This window comes from Nomascus leucogenys, chromosome 19 (assembly GCF_006542625.1).
Source record: "Nomascus leucogenys isolate Asia chromosome 19, Asia_NLE_v1, whole genome shotgun sequence".
Taxonomy (NCBI): Eukaryota; Metazoa; Chordata; class Mammalia; order Primates; family Hylobatidae; genus Nomascus; species Nomascus leucogenys.
The window spans coordinates 60,017,764-60,034,769 of NC_044399.1; the positions used below are offsets into that span (position 1 = coordinate 60,017,764).

Genomic DNA, 17,006 nt, shown 5'->3' on the forward strand with positions numbered 1-17,006 from the left:
TTCCTGACTCAGGTAAACACTTCACAATGTAAGAAGGTGAGAAAGACATTATTACTGAAATAAACCTGAAAGCTGCTCTAAGTCTATAGAAAAAGTGTAACACTCACAAATATAAATACCATTACACATTATTTGTAAGATCCCTCATAAATGTTATAGCTGAGACCTGCAACGGAACTCCCACCACCAAATGTTGTGGTAGTGTAAGGACCATTGTTACTTTCACTTGCAAATATTCCTGAGAGGTCGTATTTTAAGCTGCTAAAAACTAAAACAGGAATAAGGTGACAACCAGTAAGAGAAAAAAAATGAGGTAATGCACTCGAGAGAGTAAGGAAGGCTCACGGAAGAGGAGGGCTGTGGTGAAGATCAGAGCCCATGGATGTCCAAAAATGTGACTTGGCTGGGCCTAACAGGGGGGAGCAGCTCTTCTAAAAACAAAATCACCCCCTGGAAATTATGTTGGTTGGTTCCTTGGGGCATCGAACAGTTCTTTTTCAAGTTATTTACTTGCTCGTTACCGCCAGTCTCAGCTTTCTTGGGAGACCTAAACATATTTGGGGAATGGAAATAATGTGCTTGCTGCTACAGACCAGGCCAGTAAGATGAGAAGATAAAGAGTTTCTAGAGTTTTTATTATTTAAAATGAGTTTCATTTCAATTCAGGTACTTGAAAGAAGGTTCTAGTCTGTTACTTTGACACAGCACAAGATCAGTAGTTTATTCCGATGAAGTATTCCACCCAAATGAAAGCATAACATGTAAGTAGTCATTTATTTCAATCACTCCTATTTGAAGGTCCTTATTTTTGGAGAACAGCCAGGCATTTTATTACCCACTCTTTCCATTCCTTAAAGGCTTCCACGGGTTTCGGTAAATTCCCATTATCTTCGCGACTGTGTTCTGGAGTTGCTCCAGGTGTGCCGGAAGATTCACCGTCAATCCACCTCACCAGTGCCTGGAAAAACATGAAAGATGCGCATTTCAACAAACCACAACAAAATACTATCAGGCAAGAGAAGGGCATTGGCTTCTAGATCATAGGGTGACATATTACCCCATGAAGATGCTGCATTTGATAATGATGGTGAGAGTATGAAATAATGCTTATGATATACTGAGTGAAATGGCACATACCAAATACACACAGAATTACAAATGATGTCAAAAATATGCATTGAAAAAAGATGAAAAAGAAATACACTCATTCTTACACTTTGTTCCTAGCATGATAGGATATTATTTTTTCTCAACTTGCTGAATATTCTACAAGGCATTGTATTAATTTGATATGTATGTATATATATATAAGTGTCCACACAGGCATGGGTAGACATACGTAGGTGAAAACACATGTATAGACACTTCTGTGCAGTCACCTGAATGCACAGTCATACCCATGAGTAGACACATGAATGTATATTGATGTTTGTGGGCAAGTGTGGGCACACACACACACACGCATACTGAGATTAGGTACTTCTTCCTTTTTAAAGAAAATCATTTTTTTCCTCCTAATGAACATCATACCTCTGTTCCACATTTGGAAAGATAAATCCTGTCCTCACACTTACAGGGTTTAAAAAATGAACTTTGCCACACGTATCAATATTTATTCTGTTTTGCAAAGTCAAGCTCTCTTGCCCTAAATGGAAGAGAAGCAGAAAATTTCTTCCACTATTTCTCATTGAACTGTAAGCATAAATCACTCAAAGGCAAGCTGAAGTTTTTAAGGGCATTTCTTCGCATGTTTTTAAACCGCAGCTTCCTGCTTACCTTTACACTATTTCCTCTGATAAATTATAACTCTAGAGAAGGATATAATAGAAACATCAGTTTGCTACTCAGATAACCACTTCCCCCTCTTTACACTGTCCATCCCTCAACTTACTTTATATCTTTCTACAATGCTGAAGCCAATAGCACACTGCAACTTGTGCAAACAGATAGGGCAAAGGTTTAGAGGATGCCGGTCAGCTTCTTCCAAGTGGTTGGAGCCTTGCACTAGGCATGCAAGCCACTAGCAGTGTCGCAGTCCAAATATGTGTCCAATCTCATGGGTTAAAGTCTGCAAGACAATCATGTCGAGGCTTTATAAGACCACCATCACATTAAGCTACATGTCTCTTCTTTTTCTTACTTTTCCAAGAAACAGGAATCAACTCCCTTACCATTATCACCAAAACTTCACCCTGTCCAGACCTTCAATGACTTAATAATCCTTCATTTCCCCAAATGTCTTACTGCCTTTCTTGCTATAGACTTCCTCAACTTCAACACCGCTGACATGTTGGACCAATAATACCAGGTTGTGGGAGGCTGTCCTGTGCACTGCACAATGCTTTGCAGCATCCCTGGCTCTACCCACTAGATCCCAACAGAACTCCCTCCCTGATCGTGAAAATCAAAAATGTCTCCAGACATTGCTAATATTCCCTGGATGGCAAAATCACCCCTGGCTGAGAACCCTTGATCTAGACTAGGGTACTCATTGTAATTCGGATTCTGGGGCCCTTCCCCTAGAGATGCTGATTTCAGTAGGTCTGGGAGAAAGGGGGCTTCATCTGCATGTTAATGAGAACATCAGGTGGCAATGACACAGGGGGCCCATGGAACACACTTTGAGAACGTAGTTCTAAGAGGTGTAGCTCTCAAACCCCAACAAATAGTACAGGTGAAAGTGGAATTTCTCTAGCTGAAGGAAAAGCCCATCTCTCTGGCTATAGAGAAAGGGGAGATAGGCTTTCCAGAAAACCGAGTTGGGGAGATTAGGAACTGCCAGGATAACTGCAATCGAGGGTAGCCTGGAGCCCAGGGCAGGAAGGCCCATGCTCCCAGAGAGGCCAGAGCAGAGGTCCTCCAAAGGCCTTGGGAAGGCAGCTTTGCCCAATGACCACAATAGCTTGAACAAGTAGGTTACCCACTCACACCAGAATTCAAGAATTACACTAATAGAGAGCACATGGGTACAGCCAAGGCTGCATGTAACTAGTAGTACAAAAAGCTGGCACTGATATTGTAAATTTCAATATGAAGGTATCCATTTACCTTGTTTTACTGATCATTTCAGTCAAGCACTATGCACCAAAATTATACAAATGATACAAAGTCATTTATAATATTACCTTAAGGACTGACAATAAAGAATTTACGGAACTAAGATTCTCTTTTAAAAAATCATCCTGTCGGATTTTTTTAGTAACTTACCTTACAGGATCGAAGTAATAAAACACTAGTTATTTCTGGAATATAATAGTTGTCAAAAATTGAACAGTCACTTGAAGATGTTTTCTTGAGCTTCTTCACTTTGCCTTCATAGCACATGCTATAAAAATCACTGCCATACCTGGCAAAGCTGAATATCCCCACACCTACAAAATGAGGACAAGCAGTGACAGAATGAGTAAGGTGCCTGAGGAAAGACCAAAGAAAGAAGAGCCTGCTGGCCCATCTGGCCAGTGAGTGCACCTCTGTGTCACTGTGTCCACATCATCTGATACACACTTGCGGTTTGCCAACAAAAAGGAAGAATTTTGCCCCAGATTTCCCTATCAAAATCTTTTGCTGCTATCCACCATGGCTTGTTCTGTAAAACTTAACGGGCTTGAGGTCAAATACTTGAGAAACTGAGGTTTCAGAGTCTTTTCCCACAAAAGAAGTCTTTTTCTGAAAGTAGCAAGTACTCCAAATCAAGTACTCAAAAAGGAACCATAAAAACTAGTCACATGGGTCAGGCGTGGTGGCTCATGCCTGTAATCCCAGCACTTTGGGAGGCCAAGGCGGGGCGGATCACCTGAGGTCAGGAGTTCAAGACCAGCCTGGCTAACATGGTGAAACTCTGTCTCTACAAAAATACAAAAATTTGCCAGGTATGATGGTAGGCGCCTATAATCCCAGCTACTCAGAAGGCTGAGGTGGGAAAATGGCCTGAACCCAGGAGGCGGAGTTGCAGTGAGCCGATATCACACCATTGCACTCCAGCCTGGCGACAGAGCGAGACTCTGTCTCAAAAAAATAAATAAATAAATTAATTAATTAATTAAATAAAATCACATCAACAATAGGCAGTCATGATTTCACTCTTTAAGGACACGCTAAACAGATCTGTTACACATGTGTTTAGAGGGGTTGCTGGCCTTCCCTCATGCAGCACTGACTGAGGACAACTGCCCCTGACGTCTTGAAGCCCATGCTTTAAACCACGGCTCTAGACAGAATAACCTCTTCCCCTGCCCCACCCCCACCCCCTTTTTAAAGAACAGCATTACTCTATTATGTCACTAGTGTCTGGTGACCAGAATAAATACCCTTGTAACTGACTTCCTGTGTTACATTTAGAGTTATATCAACCATCTCTGCAAGCACAAGAGAACACGGTTTGCTACATAACTCACCCTACAGGGTATTGCTTCATAATTTGACTTGTTTACATGATCACTTTTATGTCTCTCGTTCAGTTTTTAAAGTAATTAATTTTTAAAGAAAACAAACCCGTAGTAGGTTTGTTCAATCTAATTTGATTCAAAAACAACTTCCTCACCTCCCTTTACCCAGAAAATGTGGACTGATATTAGAAAATTAGGGAAAATAGCATTCTAGAAGTTAAGAAAACACTAAATCTATTCATGTGTCACAAGTAACCCCCTGTGGCCAATCAAGTGTGAGCATATTTCACTACAGTAATACTTTCAGCAAGGACATTTCTTTCTTCCAATAATCCTACAAATAGGAGATTATTTTCTTTCGTAGTCAACTTCTCAATTTAAAAATATGAATCTTTGTAAACTTGGAGAAAACAAGACCACTGTGTTAAGATATTGTCACTGTCTAATCCTGCCACTTTCCTACGTAAATCTTTCATGTCATGTAATATTTGAGAAACTTACAAAAAAAAGAATTAAAGTAAAAACAGTTTGGGGAAATGTTTCCTGACCTCCTCAAATACATAGGATAAATTAGCTAGTAATATCTAGATAAATGAACATATGGTTTTTAAAATTTTTTTTAGCTGGGTGCAGTGACTCACACCTTTTATTAAAGCCCTTTGGGAGGCTGAGGCGGGAGGATCACTTGAGCCCAGTTCAAGATGAGCTTGAGCAACACAGGGAGATCCCATCTCGACAAAAAAAATAAAATAGCCAGGTGTGGTGGTCCTGTGGTCCCAGCTACTCAGGAGGCTGAGGCAAGGCAGGAAGATCCCTTCAGCCCAGGAGGCTGAGGGTGCAGTGACCCATGATCATACCACTGCACTCCAGCCTGGGTGACAGAGGGAGACCCTGTCTCAAAAGAAAAATGAAAGGTAGATAAAATTAATTTTTAATGTTTCCATCTCTATCAGGTTAGTAATAAGAGAGAAAACTTATGATAAAAAGCTACCTCACACCATCAAAATCAGTAACAGAGTAGTGACCCACGTCTCCAAGAGTGCATGTTGGTAGGGCCATAGGGGGCCATAAGAAACCTCACATAAACGGAGAATAAAGAATAAAGGAGTAAGTGGGAAGAGGCTCTATAGCCCTACAGCCCCCACCTCTAGTAGAAACATTTGTCCCAAAAAGCTTACCACCCCACACAAATCCTAAGGCTAATGTAACATACAGACAGACCATAAACTCTCAGGATAGTCCCTGTACTTACTCCCCATCCCCAGAACACTAATGAACCACTCCCCTTAGGGGGCCTTTTCCCTTTCAAGTCTGTCTTGGATTATTGGGGATGAAGTTAGAGAAGAGCAAAAATGAAGGGGAGGGGAGAAGTAGAGAGATTACAAAAAAAGGTTAAAAATATAACCTGTTTCCAGAACCTTTTCCATCCCCAATATTACCATGCAGAGTTCCTAATGAGTCAATGTTTATTATGTATCTCAAATCAAAGATGGAAAGTTTTTACTTTTTAAATTAAAAAACAAACAAAAACAAATGTCGTACGATGAGAAAGAAGCATACACTTAGTCTATGGCTATTCTATCTGTGCAAGATGATTATGAAAAGAATTGAAAAACAATTAGCAAGATTTTCACATCCATTAATGATAGCTCAAACTGTAATTGGTTTAATTCACCTTGCTACTGAATTACTGACATTTACTACGTTTACTAGCTGTTATGCTGAATGCCTATATATGTGCCAGGCCTATATATACTTTTATTTGAGACACGGTCTCAATTTATTGCCCAGGCTGGAGTGCAGTGGTGCGATCACGGCTCACTGCAGCCTCAACCTCCTGGGCTCAAGCAATCTTCTCACCTCAGCCTCCTGAGTAGCTAGGACTACAGGCATGTGCCACCATGCCCAGCTAATTTAGTTTTTTTAATTTTTATTTTTTGTAGACATGTGGTCTCACTATGTTGCCCAGGTTTATACACACTTTTTATGTATAGGCACTTTTATGTAAACTATCTCCAAATGACTCCATGATGTGGGTATTGTTACTTTTAAGGTCCTGTAGGTAGTGAGTGGCCAACCAGAACCTAGATTATCACAATCTACGAACAGCACACTTCCCATTATGGCCGGATGTCTCAACTGAAAATACTATACAGTTTTAAATATCAATATGATTCTTGGTTGGAATTTTTTCCCCTCTTTTAACATCTTCAAATATTCTCAAGTTGAAGAAGCTTCTAACAACAATGCCAAAAACGGAATACCATCTGTCAAAGCGGCCTGTCCAAAGACAAAATTCCACGAGTCTCTTGGGTAAAGATCAGTCATTGTTATTGCCACAACACAGAAGCCATCTTCAGGTTTCTTCTTTTTCAAGAACTTCAGGATGTCCCCTATTTAAGAAGAAATACATAAATGTATGAGTGTATATTATATACATATGCTTCCTTTACTCAGTTCAAATTGCAAAGTTGTGTAATTCACCTGCATGAATTTGTAGGTTTTGTGTGTTCTCACTGACTCTAAAGGAACACCTTGTTGTACAAACAGGAACTGGTTCTAGCAGTTTTACTCTCAAGCGATAGAAATATGCTTTACAGTAGTCTGTAACCCATTTAATATATTCTTCACTGATAGTTCTGGTGTTTCATAGAGATCCTATAATATGGAAGAACATTTAAAAACAGACTTTAAGATGATTATTCAGTGTTTACCCAGTCTATGAGTAAGAGGATTCAAATTAGAAACAAAACCAACTCTAAATTTTCAATACACCTTTATCATTCATTGGTGTTGATATGAATTAAAAAGAAACAAAATGTTCTAGGTCAGTTTGGCTACAAAGCTTGTAGCATTGCAATGAATATCAAAAATGATCCTAAAACTGCGCATCTGAATCAGACCAATAGCCCAGACTATTCCCGACAACAGAGCCATTGCAAAACCGAACCAAAATATATATAAAATATATATTTTATATATATTTCAAATATAAAAATACATATCCATATATTTTATATATATTTCAAATATAAAAATACATATCCATATTGGGGACTTTACCTATTCTCCATATACAGCTCTGATTTCTCCCTAGAGTGAAATGACTGACTGCCAATGCTTTAGAGTGGTCACACTTAGAGTGTTTTCCTCATGTCCAATCAATTTCTTGGGGACCTAAGAAATTAAAAAGACAATCATGAAATCCATTCCTCCATCTCACATGGAAACTGCTCCCATTACAAAAACTAGTGGTGGCCAGGCGTGGTGGCTCAGGCCTGTAACTTCAGCACTTTGGGATAGGAGGACTGCTTGAGGCCAGGAGTTTGAGAACAGCTTGGGCAACATGGTGAGACCCTGTTTCTACAAAAAATTTAAAAATTCCCTGGGTATAGCGGTGCACACCTGTGGTCCTAGCTACCAGGGAGGCTGAGGTTGCAGTGAGCCATGATCATGCCACTGCACTCCAGCCTGGGCAAGAGTCCAAAACAAACAAAAAAACCTCACGGTGACCACAGGAGCAGGACCTCACACCCAATTTCCTTCTTTTGGGGAATAATATTGGCCCGGCATGGTGGCTCACGCTTATAATCCCAGCACTTTGGGAGGCCAAGGCAGAAGGATTATTTGAGCCTAGGAGTTTGAGATCAGCCTGGGCATCATGGCAAAACCCCGTATCTACAAAAAAATTAGCCGGGCATGGTGGTGTGCACTTGTAGTCCCAGCTACTTGGGAGGCTAAGGTGGGAGGATCATCTGAGCCCAGGAGGTTGAGGCTGCAGTGCACCGTGATCGTGCCACTGCACTCCAGCCTGGGCAACAGAGACTTTGTCTCAAAAAATCATATTATGAATTAACTCATTAGTGCCACATGAAAAATACTCATCGTTTCTAGTGTGACTCAAAGATCTTTAACATCAAATAAAAACAAAACTAATGTAAGCCCTATCATTTCTGCAATTTAACTGCAGGCTGAGAAGCTACAGCTTAGTCACATCACATTAGGGAAGACATCAGATGACTAATCAAAAGCCAGACTCACAATGACAGGTTTCTTCCATTCACATCGTGTTCCTATGTAGAGTTTTCATCCTTCCTCTTGAATGGGTCAGATGTTCCACCACGAGACTCTTTGAATGAGACAAGGAAAACACTGAACATCTCTGTCTGGATCATCTCTGTCATATTTTCTAATTATCTAGATTTTGCCAGTTTAATGATAGACAACTGATGGGAAAACTTAAGCTAATGTCTGTTCTGATTGAACCTCTGAATTCTGGGGTTGAAGAGGCTGGCTGAAATTCCAGATCAAATATCTCTGTACTCAAAGCTCTGATAAGAGCATAAGCTCATCCTCACTCCTACACAACTGGGCTGAAATCTGACTTCTACAGGACAAAATATAAAACAAGATGTACCTTCCTGTGGTCTACCTACCTTGATTAGGAAGGAAGTCTCCAATGGAAGCTTTTATCTCACAAGGACAGACATGTCTGGGCCTGGCCGGAAGAAAGTTGTGGAGTGTGCCTTCATCTTAATATTAACGAAGGCTGTGTGAAAAGTCAGGAGGCCTCCCCTTGCCTCCCAAGCCTAATCTAGAGAAGCTGCGGGAGAAGATGGGCAGGGGGCGCACAATATGGTCACTGCAGTGGGCTGGAGGCCTGGGATGCTGTGGTCCCAAAACCAGAACATCCCGGGCAAACCCGGAGGAGTTGGCCACCCTGGCTGGTTGCCTATAGCAACTCGCACTCTGGGCTCTGGTCCGTGCAGGCACAACCCAGTCTCCCTCTAGGGGTGGAGTAGTGGTTCCCCGGGGACTCTCGCTTCGCCTCTTCTTCCCCCACGAGCCTCTGGAAAGGCCTCCCTGGCTCCCCAGAGGCACTCCACCCCCGCAGTCCCCGCGGCTTCCGCCACGTCCGTCCTTCCCACATCCTCATCCCTCTCCACCGACCGCGACTGGCCCCCGCCTCTACGACCCTGCTGCCCCGCCCAGGTCTGACAGCACCTGCGAACCGCCCTGACCCAACAGGCCTCGACACCACCCACCCGCGACAGCCCTCACGCGCGTGCACACCGCGTCTCTTCGCACTACGCCACGCCACGCCCACTGGCGCCACGCCCCTTCGCGCCACGCGCCGCGCAGCTCCGTCGCGCACGCCCTGTGGGCCCCGCCCCACTCACGACCTGCCCGCGCCACGCCCTTGAGCGCGCGGCCGCCTGGGCAGGCGCAGAGCTGGAGTTCGGCGACCGCGGCCCGCCTTTTCCAGAGGGTCGCGAGGGGACTACAAGCCCCAGCCGTCCGCCCCCGCAGTCGCCAGTTCCCTGCCTGCCCTCGCGGGGGCTCCGCGGCCTGGTTCTGCAGAGCCACAGACGCGCCCGCGTCGCCAGGGTCGCCCTTGTGGAACGTGCTCGGCAGGCCGCGGGTTTGAGAGGCGTCCCGGCGTGACGAATGCAACCAGCGTGGCCCCAAATGAGTCGGCGGCCGCCGCAGGTTGACGTAGAGCCGCGGCGCTCCCCGGGGCCGTTACCCGCGGGACTTTCCCTTCTTTATTTGTTGCGGGCGACGGGGGCTGGAACCCAGATGCGCAAGTGTGGGGCGTGTCCTCGTGGCGTCCCTGGCGCTCCGAGCCGAAACCCGGATGCCAGGAGAGGCAGTGAGGTCGGAAAGGCACCGCGGGGCCAGCATTAGGGCTGAGCTAGCTCTGTGGCCTCGGGTGGGACGTTCAATCTCCCTGGGCCTCGCCATTCTCTTTCTCTTTTTCTTGCTGTTTGTTTGAGACGGAGTCTCTCTCGCCCAGGCTAGAGTGTAGTGGCGCAATCTCGGCTCACTGCAACCTTTGCCACCTGGGTTCAAGCGATTCTCCTGCCTCAGCCTCCCCAGTAGCTGGGACTACAGGTGCCCACTATCACGTCCGGCTAATTTTTGTATTTTTAGTAGAGACGGGGTTTCACCATGTTGGCCAGGCTGGTCTCGAACTCCTGACCTCAGGCGATCCGCCCGCCTTGCCCTCCCAAAGTGCCGGGATTACAGGCGTGGACCACCGCGCCTGGCCTAGGGCCTCACCATTGTCATCTGGAAGATGTGAGAGGACCCCCTTTGGCCCTGGGAATGTGAGGGCTTGAAGCACGCGGTGCCCAGGCACTCCCCCGTACGGCCCCTCATGCATCCCAGCGCCCATCAGGCCTTAGGACACGGCGGATTGCAAGGCTTGGTAATGCCACTGAGTGATCCCAATTACAAATCGCCACCTAACCAGCATCCCCTCTCCCTTTGAAGCTGGCCTCTAAACAAGCCTCTACCCCCACACCCCCCTTCCTATCCAACTCAGTTCCTTCTTCACCAGTTTATGCCATGATCTGTTGGTCCTAGCAGCTTCCTAAAAGGAGCCCTGGGGAAGCCCAATTCCATTGCAAACCTGTTTCCCCAAACCTCCCACTGGTTCACTTCCAAGACCTCATCTTAAGGGACACCCAGCTTCCTTCCCTGGAAACTTATTTCCCTCCCACACTTCCCTCAAAAATACTAAGCCCTTGTTTTTATTTTCCAGCTATCGTCCTATCGCTACAAAAGTAACCTATTTATTTATGTAGAGACGGAGTTTCACTCTTGTTGCCCACGCTGGAGTGTAATGGCGCGATCGCGGTCTCGGCTGACCGCAACCTCTGCCTCCTGGGTTCAAGCGATTCTCCTGCCTCAGCCTGCCGAGTAGCTGGGATTACCGGCATGCGCCACTACGCCAAGTTAATTTTGTATTTTTAGTAGAGATGGGGTTTCCCCATGTTGGTCAGGCTGGTCTTGAACTCCCGACCTCAAGTGATCCGCCTGCACATCCCAAAATGCTGGGTTTACAGGCGTGAGCCACCGCGCCCGGCCTTTTTTTTTTTTTTGGAGACGGAGTGTCGCTGTGTCGCCCAGGCTGGAGTGCAGTGGCACCATCTCGGCTCACTGCAAGCTCCGCCTCCCCAGTTCACGCCATTCTCCTGCCTCAGCCTCCTGAGCAGCTGGGACTACGGGCGCCCACCACCATGCCCGGCTAATTTTTTGTATTTTTAGTAGAGATGGGGTTTCACCGTGTTAGCCATGGTCTCGATCTCCTGAGCTCGTGATCCACCCGCCTCGGCCTCCCAAACTGCTGGGAGTACAGGCGTGAGCCACCGCGCCCGGCCTTTTTTTTTTTTTTTTTTTAAAATACGGGTTTTCACCCTGCTGACCAGGCTGGTGTGGAACTCCTGAGCTCAGGTGATCCACCCGCCTCGGTCTCCCACAGTGCTGGAATTACAGGCGTGAGCCACCGCATCCGGTCTCAGTTCTTTTGAAGTCATTTTACCATCCTTTGGATTTTCCTCATGCTAATTCTGCTTCCCAGCCTCCAGGAAAGACAGGCACATTTTCTTGATGACTTCAGCACTGGTAACCCCTTGTTGGCTCTCCTTAGAGGACATTAACTGTGTGTTTGAACCTTTCAACTTCGAGGATCTCCTCAGCCCTTACTTGTTCACCCTTCTGGATCATGAAATCTCCAAATTTGTCTTTTGAACCCAGTGCCCATATCCACCCTCACCTGAACCCATTCTTTAATAAAATGCATTCCTACCATGACTGTTCTCAAAGTTTGAAGTTGAGAATACCGATGCGCCACTCCTGCTTCAATGCTTGAGAAGTCGTGGGCTTTCTTCCATGTGCCTTTTGACTGTGCGTCTATCTCCCGACAGCCTGAGGTGGTGTAGCATAGGGGCAAAGGTGGTCTGTGTTTGAATCCCAAAACCCTCACTAGCGTGGGACCTGTGCCAGTTACTTGACCTCTTTTTCATCTCTTCACCAGTTTGTAAAACGGAGACAATTACAGCACATCTTTTATTATTATTATTATTTGACACGATGTCTCGCTCTGTCACCCATGCTGGAGTGCAGTCACGTGATCTTGGCTCACTGCAACCTCTGCCTCCTGGGTTCAAGCGATTCTCATGCCTCAGTCTCCCGAGTAGCTGGGATTACAGGCACGCACCACCACGCCCGGCTAATTTTTGTATTTTTAGTAGAGACGAGGTTTCACCGTGCTGGCCAGGCTGATCTCAAACTCCTGACCTCAGGTGATCCACCTACCTCGGCCTCCCAAAGTGCAAGGATTACAGGCATGAGCCACCGCGCCCCGCCTACAGCACATCTTAGCAGAATTTGAGGGATCAAATGAGTTCCTTTGGATATTGTGCCTGTTTTTGACTGAACGGCTGTCTTCTGACATCCTGAGTGGCTTCTTTAGCTTAGTTGTCACCTCTTCTAAAGCCTCATCCTGCCTCATGACAAAACTTCTCTTCTGCCTGTTCATTCCCTTGTGTGTACATAATAATACTGCAGTCGTCCTTGTCACAATGATTGTAACCTATTTCTTACATGTCACCGTTACTCAACTGTGAGATGCTTGAGGGTAAAGATTCTCATATGGGGTGTCTGAAGCATAAAAGGTATTCACTAGATTTTCATTCAGTTTTTTTTTTTTGTTGTTGTTGTTGTTTTGAGATGGAATTTCACTCTGTCGCCCAGGCTGGAGTGCAGTTGCGTATCTGAGCTCACTGCAAGCTCCGCCTCCTGGGTTCACGCCATTCTTCTGCCTCAGCCTCCCGAGTATTTGGGACTACTGGCGTCCGCCACCACGCCCAGCTAAATTTTTTTGTGTATTTTTAGTAGAGGCGGGGTTTCACCGTGTTAGCCAGGATGGTCTCGATCTCCTGACAGTTTTTTGGTATTCATTAAAAAGAACTTCATTTTGCATTTAAACTGTTTAAATTTCTGAATCGTGAACTTCGTATTTGCTCAAAAATTTTAGGATAGCATGTTTCTGCATGGTCTAATATTTATTTTTTTTTAAAAAACTGACCAGGCGTGGTGTCTCATGCCTATGATTCCAGCACTTTGGGAAGCTAAGACAGGAGGATCACTTGAGTCTAGGAGTTCCAGACCAGCCTGGTCAACATAGGGAGACCCCATCCCTAAAAAAAAAAAGCCAGATGTAGTGACACATGCCTGTAGTCTCAGCTACTTGGGAGGCTGAGGTGGGAGGATGGATTAAGCCTGGGAGGTCGAGGCTGCAGTGAGCCGTGATTCACAGCACTTCAGCCTGGGCAACAGAGTGAGACCCTGTTCAAGAAAATAAATAAATAAACATCTTAGTGCTTCAGGGGGGTTAGATTTTTTTTTTTTTCGTTAGAAGAAAAAGACACTTTCTCTTACTAAGGTATTTTTGCCTGTTAACTAATATGCAGTTGCAGAATGAACCATAGACTGTCTGCATTTCAAATAACACTACAAGTTCTGATATTTAAAAATGAGTGTATATGCCCGTGGCCCAAAGTTGGAAAAGAAACTTGGTAACAACATTAGAAGGTGGCAGAAATCAGGAAAGAAATGTAACATATACGGCAGATGAAGGGTTTAAAAATAGCTTTTACATATCAACACGGAAAAACACCATGACATAAAAATGAGCAAAAAATATGAACCATATAATCCGAATGGTCCATTAACATCCATGTGTTCAACTTTATTGAACACATGAATGAACTCAAACGAAAACCACTCTAATAATTTTTTCTTACCTGCTAATTTGGCCAAACTGTTTATTTTGAAATAATTTCAAGCTAACAGAAAAGTGGCAAAAATGGTATAAAGAATCCCTGCATTCTCTTCACCCAGATTCCCTAGTACTTAACATTTTGCCTCATTTCTTTATCATTCTCATTCTTTCTGTGTCTTTATTTCTGTCTCTCTCTATATGTAAATGTACATTGTTTCCCTGAACTATTTGAGAGTAAATTGCAGGCGGGGCGGGCGCAGTGGCTTACGCCTGTAATCCCAGCACTCTGGGAAGCCTAGGTGGGTGGATCACTTGAGGTCAGGAGTTTGAAACCAGCCAGGCCGAAATGGTGAAACCCCATCTCTGCTAAAAATACAAAAATTAGCAGGGCGTGGCATTGCATGCCTGTAATCCCAGCTACTTGGGAGGCTGAGGCAGGAGAATCGCTTGAACCCAGGAGGCGGAGGTTGCAGTGAGCTGAGATCACATCACTGCATTTCAGCCTGGATAATAGAGCAACACTCGGTCTCAAAAAATAAATAAATAATAAAATTACTATATATATGAAAATATTCCAAATACACATTTTTAAAAGCTAAGAAGTACTAAAAGCATTGTAATGAAAAATAGTAGTCCTCACCCCATAGGCCAACTTCTTAGAGGCTACTGTTCTCAACTCCTTGGCTGTTTTTTCTGGTATTTATCTCCATGTTTCTCAACAATGTGTGTATAGTGAGACTTCTTGATCTTTTGATTTTAGGTAGCATCTGTTAATTTATTGCCATGAGAGATGAGGACTTAACTCTCATACATCATACTTTCTATCTCTCATTCCTCTTGTGATTATATCACACATTTTGGTTGAATCTGGTGGTCAGTGTTTACATTATGATGATTATGCAAACATTGCACACTACAGAGTCAAGTGGTGTACTATGACCATGCTTTCGTTCTTGCAGAACCTCTTTATTTTTGCCTGGAGTTAATCATCACTTGATTTCTATTTATTTTCTTTAAAAACACTATATAACATGCATGTGCCTCATTTTTTATGATTCTCTGATTCTTTACTTTGTTTTTTAATGCTTCTCTACATGGCCCATGCACACTAGTTACATTTTTTTTCTGGGTACCCTCATCTCCACATTCCTATCTATACTGGTCATCCGTGGGCCTACTGCATAGCTGTTCCTAGGACTGCAACTACACTTTGCTCTGTTGGATCCCCTGTTTCTTAAATTACTAAATTCTGTGTCTTCCTCTTTCCTGGCTTACTCCTTTGGTTTCAGTAGCACATCCCCAGAACCTTCTGGAATAAAGGTACATAGAGATAAATATTTTGAGATCTTTGACATCTGAAAATGTTTTTATTCTGCCCTCATACTTGACTGAGAATTTATTGAGTTGGTATGGAATTCTAGATTGCAAATCATTTCCCCTCAGAATTATAAACAGTTTGCTCCAGTTTCTTCTGACTTCCAATGTTGCTACTGAGATGTTCAATGCCATTTTGATTCCTAGTCCTTTGTATGTTATCTGTTATTTTTAGGAAGATTTTAGGATCTCCTTTTTATCCTTAGAGTTCTGAAGGGTTATAAAGATGTGCCTTAGCCTGAGCCTTTCTTCCCATTTATTTTGTGGCTCACTTAGCAGGCCCTTCGATACTGAGACTCTTATCCTTTCATTCTGAGAAATTTTCTGGTATTTTTTTTTGATAATTTCCTTCTCTCCATTCTTGCTGGATGTTGGACTTTCAGAATAGATCCTCAAATTTTCTTATATCTCACATTTTTTCCATCTTTTTGTACTATATTCTGAAGTTTTTATCAATTATTTTCTTTTTTTTTTGAAACAGAGTTTCGCTCTGTTGACCAGGCTGGAGTGCAGTGGTGCAATCTCAACTCACTGCAACCTCCACCTCCTGGGTTCAACCAATTCTCTGCCTCAGCCTCCCCAGTAGCTGGGATTACAGACACCCACCACCACGCCCAGCTATTTTTTTTTTTTTTTTTTTTTTGGATTTTTAGTAGAGACAGGGTTTCACCATCTTGGCCAGGCTGATCTTGAACTCCTGACCTCATGATCCACCCGTCTCGGCCTCCCAAAGTGCTGGGATTATAGGTGTGAGCCACCGCGCCCAGACTTTATAAATTATTTTCTATCTTTTCTTTTGAATACTTACTTTAAACTGTTCTGCTTTTTCACAGCCAAAATCCCTTTCTTGTTATGATTATTTTATTTTGCACCCTGCTATGGTTTGAATGTCTGTGTCCCTCCCAAAATTTCTATGTTGAGACCTAACTCCCAATGTGATAGTATTTGTAGATGGGAATCTTTGGGAGGTGATCAGGCCATGTGAATGGAACCCTTATGAATAGTATTAGTGCCTTTGTAAAAGAGACCCAAGGGAGTCAGCTCATCCCTTCCGCCACGTGAGGCCACTGCAAGAAGACACTATCTCTGAACCAGAAAGCAGGCCCTCCCCAGACACCAAATCAGCACCTTGATCTTGGATTCCAGTCCCTAGAACCATGAGAAATAAATTTCTTTGTTTATAAACCACCCAGTGTATCATATTTTGTTATAGCATCCCAAAAGTCTAAAATACATCGTATTTCATGGATAAAATGTCTTTTCTTATCTCTCTATAGATAGTAACTATACTACTTTTGAAGATTTGTTCTGTTGTTTCCTCTGTTTTGGTCTTTTTGTTTCATGTTAGAACTTTCCATAAACATCTAGTAATCTTTGGCTATCTGTTAAGATTTCATTATGAGGCACAAATAACTGGTGGGGGGTTCTGTGTTCATGAATGTGGCTTATTCTCAGAGGCGATCTGGCAGAGAATCAGCTTATTCACTGAGGGGAGTCTCCCAGTGTCTGAACCTGAAAGTTTCTTCTCTGTGACCGTCTCATTTTTTTCCAGAGTAGGATCGTTTCCTAACTGACTGCGTGTTCTGGAAGCAGGTGCAGTGAAAAGCCTAAGAGTCCCACTAATGTGTGTGTGAATTCTGAATCCTTAGTCACCGTGTTCATCCCTAACCCACACT

At 43.9% G+C, this 17,006-nt stretch overlaps 1 pseudogene across 1 annotated transcript; it reads right to left on the reverse strand.

The window, feature by feature from the left end:
• Positions 1 to 552: 552 nt before the first annotated feature.
• Positions 553 to 10,563, reverse strand: LOC100590166 (annotated as a pseudogene). The gene is made up of 7 exons (XR_121509.3): positions 10,449 to 10,563; positions 9,566 to 9,895; positions 6,870 to 7,043; positions 6,650 to 6,778; positions 3,208 to 3,371; positions 1,892 to 2,068; positions 553 to 958 (listed from the first exon to the last, which is right to left on the reverse strand). The product of XR_121509.3 is annotated as an archaemetzincin-2-like (transcript).
• Between the last annotated feature and the right edge of the window lie 6,443 nt (positions 10,564 to 17,006).